This window comes from Charadrius vociferus, unplaced genomic scaffold (assembly GCF_000708025.1).
Source record: "Charadrius vociferus isolate BGI_N301 unplaced genomic scaffold, ASM70802v2 scaffold282, whole genome shotgun sequence".
Taxonomy (NCBI): domain Eukaryota; kingdom Metazoa; phylum Chordata; class Aves; order Charadriiformes; family Charadriidae; genus Charadrius; species Charadrius vociferus.
The window spans coordinates 304,509-320,317 of NW_009647731.1; positions in this window are offsets into that span (position 1 = coordinate 304,509).

Below are 15,809 nucleotides of genomic sequence, written 5' to 3' on the forward strand. Positions count from 1 at the left end.
ACTAGAGGACAGAAGTAAAAAGTTATGTTCATATGATATTATAAAGCTTGGGTTTGTTTCTTTTCACTATCTCTAAAGACATTTTAATTTAGAACGCTGGTACCTTTAGGAGCTTTGATACCTTTCTGAAAGTCATCAGAGAACTTTAAAATTAGATATGATTATCTTGAAGTCTAGATTAATTTATGGCTATTCCCTTCCTAACTAACCATCCCCAAACCAGGACTAGATTTTTAAAGTCCTGCAATATATATTCACCTATAGTTGGTAATTTGCAGCATATGCTTTCTATACTTTGAATCCCATCTAATGAGATAAGGAACTTTTATAATTTTGGATTATACAATATTCTGGGGCAATAAGTATGTCATCTATTCCCATGAGTCAGGAATGTTATGTCAGTATTTATCCATTTGCAGCTGTCTTCAAGATAAGACACTTCGCCCTTTGATTTCATCTTTCTCTCTAATACTTACGCAACGCTTCCTTGCAATGCGGTCTTCAACCTTTTGATTTGGAAGGAAACTCTGTTCTTTTATGATAATGTAAATTCTGAGTTTTCTTGATGGATTTATTCCAAATTTTTAGTAAGATATGCAAGATCACGGTCTGGGCGTGATGCCTGTTTGAGGAGGTCAGTGTGGTGTGCAGTTAGACATAATTCTGGACCAGGAACTGAGCAGAGAACGTAATACAGCAGCCAAAAGTCAGGGATAGTTCCTTTTTCAGACATTTTATCAATGCCATCTTCTTTGTTTGTGTGCTGACATGGCATAACATACTTTCAAGACTGAGGATGAGTCATTACATGACTTTTGCTATTGGTAAAGCATTCTCAGAAAGAGGGAATAACACCTCTTTCCCCACTCTGCTTCTTGCAGTGGATACATCAACATACATCAGCAACTAATTTGAGTATTAAATACACTCAAAACTTTGAGGGATGGATATCAGCATTTCTCGGGTCAATTCTTCAATGTGCTTTAACCTCAGGGTGGTAAATATGCCTTAAGAAGTACCACATTGAGAAAGTCCAGTGGGCACAAGGCTTTTTGGGACAGATCTAACCAAGAAACTTAGTGCACAAAGAATGTGAATTTATAGAGCACTTTTGGTCTAAATCTGTACATGGAAAAGCTTTTTGTACCGAGAGCACTTTGAACATCTCAACCATCACATGACGTGTACCATGAGGCTCTGCACACCTAGTGTGAAGAAGACAGTGAGTTGCAGACCTATACCTTACCTTACTGTATGCTCCCAAAGACAGCCCATAGTTTTACAGAGCAGGTTTACAGAGCAGGTTTACCTTAAAGAAAGCTGTGGGCTTTTACCACTTTGTGTTGAGGAGTGACCCAAAGAGAGGGAGAGGTACGCAATTTAGCAGCAAAGGTCTTACTGAGACTCCGGGTCTTGTCAGAACTCCGACTTTTAGCCTGGTAACAGCTGTCACAGTACTGTCTGTACTTAAGTTTTGCTGCTCCAGACCTTTGAACTTCATGTTGGTTACAAAATTTGCTGTTTTGAACAGCACAGATTTGAAACGGCAGTTGGTGACAGCAATGTCTACCTGTTTTAATTGCTAATCTGGGCATCTATCTGAAAGGTTATCTGTTTGCATACCTTAAGTCACTGCAAAACCCATGATAGGCGTCGTGTGAAGTTCCAGTGTATACACATTTTGTAATACGCATTAGAGAAAACTTTAAAAAGTTTGGGTGAATTTTCAGAAACTTTGTAACTCCCAAATTTCCAATATACATATTCTCAGTCTGTCCAAAGCATGTAGTGCACTGTTCTGGTTTCCTTTGATTGTAAAATATTTTCTTACAAAGACCTCTTAAGGCATCAGTTACCAGATGACTAATGCTTTAGTCTAGCAATTAGAGTTTAAATCCCACTAATTTTAGGTTTTCCTAACCTCAGCCTGCCCTAATTCAGCAAAAGGAGACTGGCCCATGTTGAAACATTAGCAGGATCCAGACAAACCAGAGAATAACTTTAAATATTTTGTACAAATATTCCCTCGTCTATATTCTGGCCCCAACAGTTGGATTCTTAATTCTAAGATGATTTAAACATGAACATCAAGCTCTCCAAAGAGCTTCGTTGAAAGAAATCTGACTTTCTTATGCACTGAATGCCTTGACTTCAGAACTGGCTGTGATTAACACAAACATTAGCTTAGTATGCCATTTGCTTGCTCTCTTCTCAAAGAGAGAGTGATATACAGACAGTCTTCAGATTGTGTCTTAAATTTTCTGGACTATATACCACACTTAGCTGTGGTGCATGTTGTGAAGTCTCAAAGATGAAACCTCAAGGAGGAAAACTGAAGCCTTCCCTCTTTTCAGGCAATCCAGGAGTTAGTCTACACCCAGCAATTCCACCAACACACTAATTCTGAAAGCATTCTTGATTGAATCGGTGTCATTTCTCTGTGAAAATCCAGAAGACAAAATGTAGCAATTGCAAATTCAACACCATTAATTCTGAACCTACGGTTGAATTTTCTGCCTGGTTACTGACTATGTAACAATTCTGTGCTGAGATTGACGGCAGTAGGAAAGATACTATTCACAAAGAGAAAGAATCATAGGACATAAAATTGCATAATTTTTTGTATTTCCTTGTCCTGGGGGTTACTCAAGTCACAGTGACACCTCCAGCCTACACAACTCCCCTCTTATCCCCCCCACCCCTGCTCTGCCGGTCTGGCTGCTGTCTACCTATCACTTGAAACTGAGGGCTGATTTCAAACACTTTCAAGCCTGACTGGTAAAACATATGCTTTTCTCTGATGTGTCATTTACAATGTTCATTTAGTGGGATTTAAATGGAGCCTTGCTCTTACAGCTTGAAGGAAAATAAAAGTACAGGAAGAGTCTATTGTTTTGGCACTTGGCTGCGTGTTGCATAGTGACGCATACATTGATAAGAAAAAATATGTACTACCAGAAACAAGTCTGAGCTTTTTCTATTAAAACCACTCATTGCTATGTGGCACTGTATGCAAAGGGTAAAGTAAAGTAAGGGGCAGTAAAAGCTTTTCAGGTCAGGGAAGAAATACACATTTAACATTCATGCCATCTAACACAGGGCTTTAATATATCAGCACATATAAACATACCTAGAGAAGAGATTGTTACATTTCAGGCAAGAAGCAAGTGTCAGTGCATTCACATTTATAGCGCTAACAGTCAGCTCAAGCAGCAACCACCACAGATTTCTTCCTTGGATGATTCTGACTTTGTGTAACCACGCTGTGCTTATAACGCACCCTGTGAGTTACGGGATTCAGAACGCCACCTGCGGAAACTTTCACGTGCAGTCAGTAACCCTCAAGGGCTGCAACGTGACTTCAGCTAAGATCACTTCCATGTCATTGGTCTATAAACTCCTCATGCTTTGCAAGATATTAAAACGTGATTTGGTGCTGCCAGAGGCGAGTGGCGATGTCTGGTGCCACCGCCTCGCAAAGGAGAGAGCTGAGCTCACCTCCTTTCCCTCTGCTGTCGCTTTGTTTTCTAGGGCTGCTCTGGAGCAGGAGGGACAACCTACAGGTAAGCTGCCTGGGGGAGAAGCTCAAGACCCAACACAAGATACGCTGGCACCAAAGTGACAGAGAGAGAATTTCAGCTGATCTTCAGCACCTTTGGTTTTAACAGGAGTTGGATTAGATTTTAATTCAGATTACATCGCAAATGCCTTCCCATGGGATAAGTGGCTAGTTGCAGCGCCAGATGCAAACCACAGGACCTCTGGGGTAATTAAAACTCTTGAGAAAGCAGTACTTACTCTTAGGGAAATTATCTTCTTGTTGACGTTGGGTGTAAACCACAGGTCCTCCTACTCCTCCTTCAACAGGCCGGTAAATAGGTTGGCAAACATGAAAAGAGCCAAACGCTTTAATACCATTACAGAAAGCTCTGCTAGACATCCCGCTGCTCAGGGTCCAAAGTGTCACTTTTGTTACTGAATTCTTGTTCTGTACTGACCTTTTAGACTGCAGCTACAGTTGTGGTGGTACAACACGTTTTCCAGTAATTTGTTCTACCTCCAGCAAGTTGCAGATTATCAATATAAAGTCAGTGTGATTCAATTCAGAATGTTCTTTCGAGATAGCCTTTGCACTGGCTGAGCGCTATGAACCACTGCTTGCTGGTTTAGCTACGTTTATTTTAGCTGAGTTCAAGTGAATCAAGAAAGATTCAAATTAAATCAGAACAAGCCATTCTAGAACTGAAATAATACTGCGCCCATATAAGGATTTGCATCAGTTCAATTAATCCAACATAGGAAAAAACTAAGAATATTTTAGCTGTTGAGCAGATTGAGAAAAAGTATTTTTGATACATTTTGTAAAAGCTTTTGGGGATTACTTTCTGCTAATGTATCAGTGGATTATTTCTAAATGCTGAAAGTATCAGAGCTACCTCTTATGAGAAGTGGGCCAAAATTGAAAGAACAGATCTGAACTCTTGAATTTGTGGGTTGGAATGTAATTCTCACACCTATTTATCCAGCCTTGCCAGACTTATTACCACTACTCGAGCCCTAGGAATGAACCTACTTTTACAGCTTTGTTTCCTGATCAGATGCAAAATTGCAATACGTCTATTTTATGGTTTGGGACTAGGCAGAGCCAAAACCTTGTAGAGCACCATTCCACTCAAGACCAAGTATTCTCGTCAAGATCACCTAATATCCCAGGTCTTCCATTTGGAACTTTCTTTTGTTGAAGACACTTGTGGGATTTTAACATGATGTAAGTGAAGCACAGCTCAACGCAGAGCCAACACCACGATCTTCAAACTCTGTCTCTGCCTGTTCCTCCCAGTAGCTGCAACTAGTCTGGAAAACCAGTTGATCTAGTGCCAATTGCTCAGGCAAACAAGCGGTGTTAGCAGTATTTGGTTTCTGAGCATTTTTTTTTTTAAACAAGCTATTCATCCCACACACCTTCTACAAGTTAATTTTTAAGCCCACCTTTTTTTTTTTTTTTTTTTTTCCCAATCTATATGCGCACAAACAAAAGTAATCCTTACACTCTTAAAAACATGGAAAATACAGCACGTAGGACTTTAAACTGAGCGTGCTTGAAAGACATTTGGGAAAAGATGCACATTCGCTGTGAATAAAAGCGAGTTGTTAACCAATACTAACAAATGTAACCTAATCTATTTTTCTTTTCAAGAGCACCAGTATCCTATTGAATACCTTTGCCTCCTATTATACAACTCTGCCATAGCAATAAAATCAACTGTCTGCAACAGTTTTAGTTCGTTGTATGGTTAATACCAATAATGTACTCAAAATTGATGTTTAACAGAGTGAACTGATTTGTTAGAGTGTTAACAGCCACAGACTTTAACTAATAAACAGATCATTAACTGCTGGTAATAAACAACTTGCCAGGATCATTTATTATTTAAGAACATACTTTGTCTTAAGAAAAGATGGCCCTGCTTAGGTCTATGTATGACACCTTTCTGGCTGTCATTCAAAGTTGGAGGCGCAGACGAAGCTACAGAGAAACTACTCTGCATGCACTAGCTCAAAATTCATTAAAAAATACTGCTTCTCACCAGAAAGTAGTCACAAGAAAAATATTAACTCCTTCCACTGTTCAATGATATAGGCAGAACTTTTACAAAGTTCTTATTTTTAATACTGCCTCTAGTCGTAAAGTGAGTAATCTAATTTCCAGTTCTGATTAAATATTGTAAATTCCTCATCCTTCTTACTATAGGGGATGCCACTGCAGCAAGCCTTTCCTTTTGGAAGTAGTTCTGTATGGGAAATACTATTTGTACACAAAGAGCTTTCATAATGGAGGAGAAAGGAAGATGAAGAGAAAAGCAATGCAAATTTTGTAATAGGAGAGAAAGTAACAAAGGTTGCTTGAAATTATTCCTTCTCAAAAGAAAAAAAAAAAAAGAGAGAAGATATTTCTCCTTTGAGAAAGTAAGATGCAGGAAGAAGCTAAAATATTGCAAATACATTATCTAATTATTCCAGGTGATGACTGGAGATTTGGAAGGAACAGAAGAAAGCCCTTGTCTCCTGATGGTCTCTAAGCCAATCCACATGTAATAAAACAGTCACGTAATGAGATAGACTTTGCATGTCAGACTGTTCTAATTTTGTCAATATTCAAAATTTAACAGGATGGTGCCACTCCAGTTTCCTTTTGGTTCTCACTCATGAAAGGGGTGATGTGGTGCAATACCTATCTGACAGAAAAGCAGATGCACCTTCTTAGACTTACTGTTACACTAAATTTAAGCTACCAAAGCAACCAGCTGAAGATGCCCTAACCTTTTTCCTGCATTACTTCAACAACCTTATTACTCAGTACCATAAATATACAACCATTTGTTCTGAACAAGAGTTACAAATAAGAGCAGCTCAACGACAGTTTGCTGATATCCATATTTTAGATAAAGAATCATATAATATTAATTTATTTTCTAGTATCTCCTTAGAGGCATCAGCAAAAACTAAGAGATTATTTTGCTGCACAAATAAACTGCATAAATACCCCAAAGAAGTTACAGGCTGAATGCAAACACAGTCTCAAGGCTGGAGTGGCAACCCTTAACAAAAAACCTGCTGAGACGTACATATAACACTTTAATTGCAGACAGTTGAAGGATGCCTTCTTTATGCCAGATCCTTTGCACATGAAGAAAGGAAAAAGGAAAAATTTTCCCTGTATTTTTTTTTCTCCCTGTGCAAGCTAGTGAGAAGGCATTTTAATATCATCATTAAAATAATTCTGACCTTAAACTAATATCACAAATTGGCTATTACTTGCAGTAAGAAACAAAAACTGCATTTGCATGCTGGTTGGAAAAATGCTTCCATTTAATTGCTTGTGGAAGAAGCACTTTATTTATAGACATACTGTGCAGGAGGAAATTTGGCTCTCCTACTATATAATAAGATGAATGGCTCTCTGCCAGGATGCTGGCTATCCCAGGACATTTGGTGTTCCATATACCAAGAATGTGGAACTACACTGCCTATAAACAGAGAGGCTTTTTTTTTTTTTCCAAGGATCCTTGAAGACATGCTTTTTCTTGGAGTGAAAGTGAAAAATTAATGCAAGAGTTATATAGTTGCAAGAGAAGGAGCTTTCTTTAGTATCTTTATCACCAGTTGCTTTAATTAGCTAATGAGTAGCTAAAATAGATCACGTGCCACTCTTCCCATTTATGGAAGATGCTGAAAAAATCTCCCATCTTTTACGGGTTTTGAATATAATGCTTAAAAATCAGGGTATTACTTACACAGATATTTCCACTCAGCAGGATGACTCACATAAATAAGGATTGCAAGACTGGGATTTACTAATCTGTCAGACAGTGTATCCAATTAATTCATCTGTTTATTTAGGTAGGAGTTTTTTGCACTTTATTATCTTCAGTCTCTTTGACCACAGGGGAGAGAAGGCCATGGGAGGGGGAGTGGAGATGGATTTTTGAAGGGGAGCCATAATTAGCTCAATTCTTGGATTGAGCTCAAGAATGTTGTTACTGCTAAATAGCTCCTTAAATGGAATATTTATAAACTAGAGGCAAAGCTGTAATATTAGAAGAGAAAAAAACCCAAAATAAAATAAATTTAGATGCACAAGCCCTAGGTTAATGCCCTGGCATGATGACATAATCCAACCCAAGGGACAGGGAATGAAGAAACGTGTTACCGACAGTAAATCAACGCATTGCACACAGCTCTGTTGGAGCCCATGGAAGGGATCAGGAGACCTCAGAGGCTGGATCCCCCCCTGAAGGTCCCTGAAACAGCGCCTGGCTCTCACGTAGGGGCCACACAGGTCCTTCCCTGCACCCCATGTGCCCACCCAGCTGGAGTCTGCTTTACCATGCAGCCACAGAACTATTGGGCTTTCATCTGGCTGCCCCCTCTCCTCCCTCCTGCCCACCCCAGCAGCTGCCCCACACGAAACTTCCCCGCAAGAGATTTCTACCCAAATGGGTGGAAACAAAAAGCGTTTGCCCAGGAGTGGCCGGGCTGCTTTTTGCCTGGTCTTGTCGTCCTCTGGCAGCAGACAATAGGGCTGGAGTCTACCTCAAGGCATCTTCCAGCTACCGTGCCGAGAATAAAAACGTATTTCACATCACACCCACACGGCCACTCTCTACCGTGCCCTGCGCCCAGCACCATTTAGTGAAAGCAAATTTCATTTTTGATCACATAAACTACAGGGCCCGAACCAGCTCCCATGGAAGTCATTGGGACTTAAACAGGGACAAGTTCAGGACCATAGCTACTTTCCAAGCAAAATAAATCATTAAGCTATGATGCAAAGGACTTGTGCCAGGCCTCCACACAAGACTGAGTTTAATCATTGCAGATCAGGGTATTTGGGGACAACATCTATTTTGTAACTTCATAAAAAAAAAAAAAATCAAATAAGTGAGCCACGGCTTGTCCAAAATTTAAAATTATTTTCCACATTTAAGAATTTTTCATAGACGATCTTTGCTTGCACTGTAATATCCCAAGGAAGCTTGTTAAATGGCTTTCCAAGGCTATATGATCTTTATTAAAAAATTATAGCACTGTCTCCTGGACACAAGGAGAAAAGGAATAATCTATTTTTCAGATCAAGCTCTTGAAGGCTTGCAGTAGTGGAAAATAAATCTTACAAATTCTCTCTCAATTTCCATTTAACATTTCCTGTTCCAAATGCAGAGACAGTTGTCTCCAAAAGGCACTGCAGTGCATTCATAAATTGCAGCAATACTGTTTCCTTGACAAATCCATTTCAAATCCAATAAAAAACTTAATGGGATTAACTGCTTGGATATTTAGTTGAAAAGTTAAATTTAATAGAGCAAAACCCAGTATGTTAATATATTAAGAGTGCAAAACAAACTAAGGGGAAACGGAAAGCAGAGAGGCCCTCAACATAAGAAGGACACAGACCTGTTGGAGCAAGTCCTGAGGAGGGCCACAGAGATGAATAGAGGGCTGGAGCACCTCTGCTGTGAGGAGAGTCTGAGAGAGTTGGGGTTGTTCAGCCTGGGGAAGAGAAGGCTCCGGGGAGACCTTAGAGCCCCTTCCAGTAGCTGAAGGGGCCCACAGGAAAGCTGGGGAGGGATTCTTTATCAGGAACTGTAGCTATAGGATAAGGGGTAACGGTTTTAAACTGAAAGAGGGGAGATTTAGAATAGATATTAGGAAAAAATTATTTACTGTGAGGGTGGTGAGGCACTGGCGCAGGTTACCCAGAGAAGCTGTGGCTGCCCGGCAAAAAAGGTTACTACATCTTCTACAGATCCCTTTCCACCATCTGGAGGTGTCCAAGGCCAGGCTGGATGGGGCTTTGAGCAACCTGGGCTGGTGGGAGGTGTCCCTGCCCAGGGCAGGGGCATTAGAGCTGGATGATCTGTAAGGTCCCTTCTAACTAACCATTCTGTGATGCTATGAAATAGAGAAGCAATAGACAGAGAGGTAGAATAGAAATAGAGAAACAGAGAAGCAATTTTTGCACCTGGATGCAAGCGGCTGTGTAAGACTGTGATCCTGAAGTGTGGTTACCTGTGAGTGGTAACTGCAAGCCATGCAGAGCTTGCAGGCAGGACCCCGAAAGGGCCCTGGGGGTCCTGGAGCCCCTGAGCCCCTGCAGGGGACAGCCAGGGCAACCTGAGGCTGTGTGGTTGAATCCCAGCACAGGGAAGAGCTTCCTCCTGGTCACACCAAACAGATAACATCAAAAGGTTTTGTCTACCATCGTGGCAGGAGTTGTTCTGACCAGCACAAGCAGAGCTGTGGTGGCAACCCGACACACGGCGCATCTTCACAGAATTCACAGAATTGTTAGGGTTGGAAGGGACCTCTGGAGATCATCTAGTCCAACCCTCCTGCCAGAGCAGGGTCACCTACAGCACGTTACACAGGACAGCGTCCAGGCGGGTTTTGAATGTCTCCAGAGTGGGAGACCCCACCACCTCTCTGGCCCTGGCATCCTCCCATTAAGTATTTGTATGTATTAATAAGATCCCCCCTCAATCTTCTTTTCTCTAGACTAAAGAGACCCAAGTCCCTCAGCCTTTCCTCATAAGAAAGGTGCTCCAGTCCCCTAATCATCTTTGTTGCCCTTTGCTGGACCCTCTCCAGCAGTTCCCTGTCTTTCTTGAACTGGGGAGCCCAGAACTGGACACAGTACTCCAGATGCGGTCTCACCAGGGCAGAGTAGAGGGGGAGGATGACCTCCCTCGACCTGCTGGCCACACTCTTCTTGATGCACCCCAGGATGCCATTCGCCTTCTTGGCCGCCAGGGCACATTGCTGGCTCATGGTCATCCTGTTGTCCACCAGGACTCCCAGGTCCCTCTCCACAGAGCTGCTCTCCAGGAGGTCAGCCCCCAACCTGTACTGGTGCATGGGGTTATTCCTCCCCAGGTGCAGTACCCTACACTTACCCTTGTTGAACTTCATAAGGTTTCTTTCTGCCCAACTCTCCAGCCTGGCGAGGTCACGCTGTAAGGCAGCACAGCCTTCTGGCGTGTCAGCCACTCCTCCCAGTTTTGTGTCATCAGCAAACTTGCTGATGGTACACTCTATCCCTTCATCCAGATCATTGATGAATATGTTGAACAAAACTGGGCCCAGTACTGACCCCTGAAGGTCATCATGGCATCTTCATGGACACCAGCAGCCAGTGGTGCTGGGACCCCCTATCACAACTTTCAACGCCTTTGTAGACAGGAGAGATTGCAGATACAGAAATGCAACATAGTTTTTCTGAAATGTATTTACATACCGGGGCATGTATGTGTGTACATATGCACATACACATACATGTATGTGTGTATATATATATGTGAAAGTTTTTCCTACTGTTTTTCCCTTGACCTTTTCACTTAAGATGCAAAACTCATGGGAGAAGAAGGCAGAGGGGTGGCGGGAAGTGAAAGCCCGCTTCCTAATTGATGTTTGTGAAACTTAATGAACAGCACAACGAACACAGCGTCATTCAGAACTATTGTAATAAGTACAGTAGGCAGGCCTTTGTGTGGGGCAGAGAAAATGATCAAAACCCTGTAGCCAGCTCTGTTTGGTTTGGCATTGCCTACACTACAACTCCAATTTTAAAAACAAGCTGTAATTATAATGGTAGAAAAACCCTAGTAGAAAAGAAGAAACGCATTTTACTTGGATCCTATTCTAGTCAGATATTTGAATTTCTCATTTTCTAGCAAGAAATTGTTCTTAGACCTTTCTGGTGTTTTTTTTTGGGGGGGTGGGTGGGTTTTTTTTTTCAGTCCATCTCCTTGGCTTGCTTATTTCTTCAAGCAAATCACAAAAAAGTCAGAACTGCATGACTGGAATTTACCGCATAGTTGTAAAAACTTTATCTGATTCAGATATGTAAGTATAAATAGAATGTGGCAGGATCATGAGCTGAGTTAAATATTGATTGGTAAAATATAAGCATGTACGGATGAATAAATGTTAAAATAATAACACACTGTAGTAATTTATGATTTTTCCAATCAAAAGTTATTTCAGAACTATTTTTATATTTGAAGACAAATACATTCCTGTATGTTTATCATTTACAAGCTGTGCACTTTTCTGTGTTTCTTGTTGGTTGCCATTCATGCTGCATGACAAACCACCTTGGCCACATGGTATTGGTTTTATTCTCTTATTAGAGAACAGAAAATGAGTCCTGCAGGAACAGATAATTAGATTTTTAACGTACTCTTTTTTTTTTTTTTTTGGTAAACCCTCTCATTAACACAAGGGATCCTAATCACTTTTCACAGAAAAGGAATGAAAACATTTCATAATATCCTTCAGGTGAATCTCTTCCCACCCATTCCTTTGCCATTCTTATGCAGCTCTGCACACACAGCCAAAATGAAAAGATGCAAACACATATTAGGCTCAAATTATCAAAATAATCTTATGCCATATTCTGCTAATATTTTCATATGTTATATTCTTAGATACAGAAATATTTCAGGTCATAAATCTATATTGACCATTTGAATACTCTGTTCCCCTAGCTCACCTCTGTTTTTGTGGAGGCTTCCACCTTCAAAGTCAATAGTATAGCTCTGAAATCTGTAACAGTAAGCATAAAGATCTAAAAATCTGTGTCTTGTAGTTATTGTTATAACTATATATAGTTAGTATTTTTACATTAATCACATTTTTTTAATCCATGAACTTTATAGGAGATCTACTGTCAGCCTTGAACACTCAGAAGTTCTGGCACAGACCCAAGGAGAGTTAAGTTTAAGACTGGAATTTTAAAAATTTTTGGCCTTTACTTTTGCTTTCTAATTTTTAAGTCTTTAGAGCTCAGACTTGTATGTTTTTCTCTGCAACCACAAGAGCTAAAAGCATTGCTTTTCAATGAAAGGTGAGAATCACAGGTAATGACATGTCTCCAGGAGTTGGTGTTTTAAGGAAAAACACCAAATGTCATGAGACTTGTAATAAAATCATGAGTGTTGGAAGCACTGTTATAGTCTTGCTTTCAGAATACAATGATTCTTGTAAAACACAAAATAGTGCATGCTAAACCAATTTTTTCATATTAATACCTCTACATTCGGTACTTATGCTGGTAGGCTGAGGGTCATATGGCTGTTTTTTTCATACCACAGCAATTTACAGGGCCACGACAGCAAACTTCTATTACTAAAAACTAAATATAAATCAAAGATCAAGGAATGGAAACAGACTATTTTTCTTAAATATGATTCTTCTTCCTTCTTACTATGGATTTGATCTGACTTTTCATCTTGAAGTCTTACCTTACATGACCTTTTTACGGTAGGGATCACAGAACTTCTTCTAAATGGAGAAAAGTGTTTTGTGGGTGGCAATATTTTCCCAGAAAAGGAAAAACTTGCAAGCATCAAGTCAGGGAAGTGAAGGAAAAGACATCACATGTTTGGAGCTCTGTAGGCAATAAATTTACTGTCAATAGTCAGGTTCAAATAGCATCATGTGGGGAAAAATTCCCAATAGAACCACAGTGTGGATGAGAAAATAATTTGATCACTTGTGTTCTGACATTTTTATGAATTTAATTTAAGGTGGCAAGAAGAGACCTAGTAAAAATGGCTGAATGCCTACCGAAGGGAAAAAAACAAATAACCCCAAAGAAAATGAAACACTTTTTTCAGAAGAAAGGCTTTCATGGCTGTTGATGTGTTTTTAGGTTCCAAGCTAAAAGCATTTGTAGCAACATTTCAGTAGTGGGACAATAAGAAAAAACAGTTACAGAAACATTTCAAATAGTCTGACCTGAATTACTTTTAAATGAAGGGTGACTTTGTAGTCTAACCCGAGAACTGAACAAGGTAATTGGGGCTCTCAGTTTGATAAATTTCTTTTGTGACTTTGGGCAAGTCAAGTAATTTAGCATTTACCATTTTTTAAGGTCCACATTTGCAAACACAGGTAACATACTTTTGTGTAGAGAAGATATCTGATGCTTTCAGAACTGGACCCAGCTTTCTTTTCTAGTATTGCCTTTGTGTCCTTAGAGGAAGCTGTAATTTGAAAAAAATCTTATATTTCCTTGTCCTTCCTTTTTTCCCCCTCTCGCATTGATACATATTTAATGGGATGTTGCAGGAAGGAAAGGATCCTAAGTGGTGTATTTGAGATTAGGGGCACTCTTCGGGCAACAAACCATAACCACGTACCGGGCTGTGTTAGCGAGTGCTGCCTGCAAGTCAGTGGGTGAGATAACTCCTCTCCCTTAGGCACAAGTGTGATGGCACAGAGAGCACTGTGTCCAACGTGATGCTCCTCAGAATGAGCAGGACATTGGAACTAGTCCAGTGGAGGGCCACCAAGATGGTTATGGAGCTGGAGCACATGATGTACAAGGAGAGGTTAAAGAAATGTGTGTGTTTAGCCTGGAGAAAAGAAGGCTAAGAGGAGATCTAATTGCTTTCTTCAGCTTCATAGTGGGTGGTTAGAAAGGAGATGGAGCCAGACTCTTCTCAAGGGTGCACAGAAAAGACCAAAAGGCAACAAACAGAAGTTGCAACAAGAGAAATTTCAGTTAGATATAAGAAAAAATTCCTCGCAAAACACTGAAACATGTTACTTGGAGAGATTGTGGCGTCTGCATACCTGGAAAACTTCAGAACTTGGCAAAGAACTGGGCAGCAAAATTGGCCTTACTTTGAGTGAGGAGTCGGATCAGATGTGATTATAGTTAATAAAGTCTCCTTTTCACCCCCAAGATAGAGGTTTGTGGCGTTCGTGGTTTGTTGAGGTTTTTGTCTTTTAATTCTATGCCATTAGAACAACCTAATTTCCACATTTTTTTCTTCTTTGGAAACATCACGATGGTATTTACTCTTAGTGTCACTACTGAATTTAATGTGCTGCCTTCACTGCAGTCCAGGGTGTGATGGTGGTTTCTACAGATGTACACAAGTAAGCTTTAATCTACTGTACTCAAGACCTGCTAGCAGATTAGTTGCAACAGCACAGAGCTATTTGCCTTATTCCTCAAATATTTGTCGTCATTTATCATGCTAGATCTTGCAAATGGATTGCTCTGCATACTAACAAGACTTCGCACAGCATCTCAGCTATCTGTTTTGGGTACATTTGCATAAGTTGTAATCACACCTTTGACTGAAAGGTACTAACAAAATTGTTATTGCTCTAACCTGAATAAAGATCTCTTGCGTAGAGTGCCTGGCAAATGGTGTCCCTGTATCTTTGTCCAGAAGTGGGCCCTTTGGCACCAGGAACAAAAACGTAAGTGCATTTGTTATATAGCACTGGCTGTGCAGCATCTTTCTGTGTAGTCTTCAGTTTTGCTTTCTAATTGCAGTGGCAGCACATGGTGGGTACTTACCCAACAGTTGCCATCATGACACTGCTGTCCTGCCTTCTCTGAGGTATCAAAAGGTATCAGAGGTATCTTCTCAGCTGTGGGTGAAGACTCAATATCCACTGAAAAACAAAGTATGTGCCATTCCCCAGTTAAGTTCTTGACATGGTCATCAGGGAGAATGTCTTTTTAAAAAATCAAAAAAAATAGCAAAGAAAAATAAACAAAAGCGTCTGAACAACTTGAGGTGCACTCACTGAGATGCTGAGATTATTTTAGGAACATGGTGGGGTTTGCTCTGGACTAGCCAGCCAAGCAAATTGCTATTTTTACTGCTGAAATAATATACACCCTCTAGATATGCCAGTCCTTGGGTTTCCACTGGATGGAGCACTGGATTTGCATCTTGACAGTTGCAGCAAGTGAGGTCTGAGCTGCTTTTGAGATCCTGGGTAAGCAATCAAATGCATCACTTTTGTATAAGGACATCGACCTTCTTGTGCCTTTTGCAGTGACAGCTCTGGTGTGAGGCACCACACCATAAAAAATGACAGCACTGCTCCCAGTGCAAGACAATGTTTATCAGATGATGTGCAACTCCCCAGCTAGAAACAGAGGGTCTTCTCATCCAGCTGAACATGCCCCCGTGGCACACTGTTGGGTCAGTCACCCATATATCTAAACTCATTGCTGTATGTACTTGCAAACAGGATTCCCATATACCAATTTTGTGTGTGCAAGCAGCCATTAGAAATCTGGGGCTATTGCAGAGATGAGTTCAAAAACTTGTCAGACAAACCAACCAAAATTGTCTGATGCACAGGAACTCTTTGCATCACCAGATGCTGTTAAAACCCTGTGTAAGCTGCTGCTGGATCTAGGAGGGAAGCCTGACTCCATGGAAGACCAAAGTTCAGCTAGCATAACTTCCTTCCCATCTTATCAAAAGTGACGT